This window comes from Halyomorpha halys, unplaced genomic scaffold (genome assembly GCF_000696795.3).
Source record: "Halyomorpha halys isolate HHAL.00 unplaced genomic scaffold, Hhal_1.1 Scaffold1075.1, whole genome shotgun sequence".
Classification (NCBI taxonomy): Eukaryota; Metazoa; Arthropoda; class Insecta; order Hemiptera; family Pentatomidae; genus Halyomorpha; species Halyomorpha halys.
This window is the reverse complement of record NW_027115455.1, coordinates 29,807-32,813: the sequence shown is the minus strand read 5'-3', so window position 1 is coordinate 32,813 and position 3,007 is coordinate 29,807.

Here is a 3,007-nt window from a genome sequence, read left to right as displayed (position 1 = left end):
TAACTAAATTTTCTGTAATACAATCTAGTAAGAGAACACTTCAGTTTTTATATTGTCATTGCCGGACGTTTTAATTCTTCAATATGGACAGTTCTCCTCTTATTGGGTTCTCTGATACTTTCTATTGTAACAATATTATGTTCCCTTATAATAACCACCCTGAATGGACCCTCGTATCCACCCGTGTAGAGTAGCTAGTCTCCCATCGGGTGCCTCCCCAGGTGGTGGATTGGGGGATTCTCACCAGATATGGCGGGAAGCGGGGAAATAAAATACCCGGGGTGGACCAAAACTAGAATAAAATCCAGGCGAGACGGTTCCTAGAATAGGCGGCGTACTGGTCAGCGTTTGTTCCTCAGGCTAGAGGTGGCTGTGTTATATCTGGCAGTAGGTATAAAATGCTATTTTCCAAAATAAAAATAAAGGAAAATATTAATAATCAAACTGCGGTGCAGGGGCACGGAACCCCAGTACCAGCGTCGGAAGGGAACGAGAAAGCGGGTTCCCCGGCGTCGTCATCATACGTCCGCAGTGCTGCAATGGCGGGAGACATGGCCATTGTAGCATCTAATGCTACAAGAATTACTGGAGAAAGTGAGACTAACGAAAGAAAAATGGTGGCAGGAAAAGTCAGGGTGTTTTCTGGGTGTGGCACTGAAGCCGACAAAGACACAGGACCTGACAGTCGAGAAGGGAAGATGAGTCCCAAAAGGAAAAAGAGAAAGAAGAGAGAGAGGGAGGAAGAGGAGTCCCCTCTTAAACCCAACCCAGAAGTTGAAAGACCAGTCCAGAGGGCGGATGTAATAATAGTAGGATTGGAAGCCCAATGGGAAATTATCCCGAAAAAAGTGACTGAAATGGTAAAAGAAGCCATGTATACTGATGATCTACACAAGATGGTACATAATAAAAAAAAAAAACCATTTACCATTGGTAAAAAGATCTCCCATTGTGGCTCCAATGGTAGCAGAGGCTATAGGGGACGCCATAGGAGCGGTCTTTGACCAGAAGAAAAAAGAATGGGTTTCATCTACACTGAAAAGGGTTTCTGGCATAATAAAAGGCCTGGAAGGGAAAGTCCACGAAGAAGCCCGCATCCACTTAGAACGCACGGCCGAATTTAGTGCTGAAGGAAGAGAAAAGGGGAATGGGGACCGATGAGCAGTGCAGGAACCGAAGACGATGGGAGCTGGGCCTTCAGTACTAACTCCACTGAAGGAAATATGAGGGCGCGGAACCGGCCCAAATGCCCAAAAAAGGTCCAGCCAGACACCGTTCTGTAGGGGAAGGAACCTTAAATCGGATACCCCTACAGACGGTGAGGAAGAGGAAAGCGGAGGCTGGGAAAAAGCCGAGCGAAGAAAGAGGAGGAAAAAGAAGACCCCAGCCCAGGAAGTGTCTCCGGAAGAAGGGCCAAAGGAGAGGAAAATGATAGTCAGGAGATGATCGTCAGGCAGGTGAAGAAGACCCGGTATGTTTAGGCTGCATATCCTGGAGGTCAATATGGGCCGGAGACGAGTGGTCGCGGACGAATTGAGAATTCCCGCCAGAAGTTCTGACATCTTGGCGATTCAGGAGCCTTGTTGTCGAAAGAATGTGGTCATAGGTTTTGGAACTACGTAGAGTGTGGTTAGTCTAAGCAGTGGCAAGAGGAGGCCTAGAGCAGCGAATGTTGTCGTTAACCCTGCCCTCGACGTAGTGGAACCGAAGCAATTCACCACAGCAGATCAGGCGGCATGTTATGTCAGATGGGGCAGAGTTGCCTTCACTCTGGTTTCAGCATATATGCCGCCACGACAGGGGAATGTAAATATCAACGTAGAGGATAATATAGCTGCTGTGGAGGCTGTCGCACTAAAGTATAAAAGCGTGATAGTCTGTTCCGACACCAATTCGTGGAGCACGGCCTGGGGTTCTGTTCGCACAGACGCTAAAGGGAGGTTGGTAGAAGAATGCGTGGCGAGGTGTCAGCTGGTTATTATGAATGAGCCTTCTGGTCCCATATTTCTTGGAGCGCGGGGCCAGAGTTGGATAGATGTTACACTTGTCGCGGCTCCCATAGCAAAGCGTATTGCAGACTGGACCCTACGATCAGACACGAGCTCCGACCACCGGGTCATAGCCTTCAGTGTGGTGGAGGAGGAAGGGCACCGAGAAGTAGATAAGGGCTTTGTGACTCGATCGGCAAACTGGAGGGCGTTTTCCAGTGAATACTGGCTGACAGAGAATGGGAGGAGATGACCCCGATAGATGAGGAGCCCGAGATTGACCGCCGAGTGGCAATGCTTACGGGCGCCATCACTGAAGCGGCAAGTATTACCCTCTATCGCCGAAGGGCGAGAGTACGTCCGGTCCCATGGTGGACGCCGGCTCTAACGCAGTTAAAAAAGAATACTACAGAGCTAGGCGTAGGTACCAGGAGTGCAGAAACGACGAGAGGAGGCCTGCACTCCGAGAAGAATCTAGGCATAGGTATAGGGTATACCGAAACGGAGTGCGTTGAAAGAAGAAGAAATCCTGGGACGAATTCATCGTAGAGGAAACAGAAAAGAATCCCTGGGGTATTCCATACAGGGTGGCACTGGGAAAGGTTAAGCCGTTACAAGTGATGACGGCTATTAGAGTGAGAGGTGCCCAGGCAACCACCTTGGAGGAGGCTGCCAAGATGTATATAGACTATACATACCCTAGGGATGATCCGTCCCAGGATAGTGCAGACGATGGAATGGTTAGACGCACCACGTTATACCCACCAGGTACCGACCTATGTTCGCCATGGGATTCGTCTTGCCGTGTACAGACAAAGGATAGGAAGGGCTCCAGGACTAGATAGCATAGATGCTGCGATCCTCAAGAACAGTGCCCCTTATATTAAGGAAGAGCTATTGGATATATTCAATGAGTGCCTGGATAAGAGGTACTTTACAAACAAGTGGAGGATCGCAGACTTGAGATTGCTCTACAAGGGATGTGGTAAGGATAAGGAAACGCCTAAATCATATCGACC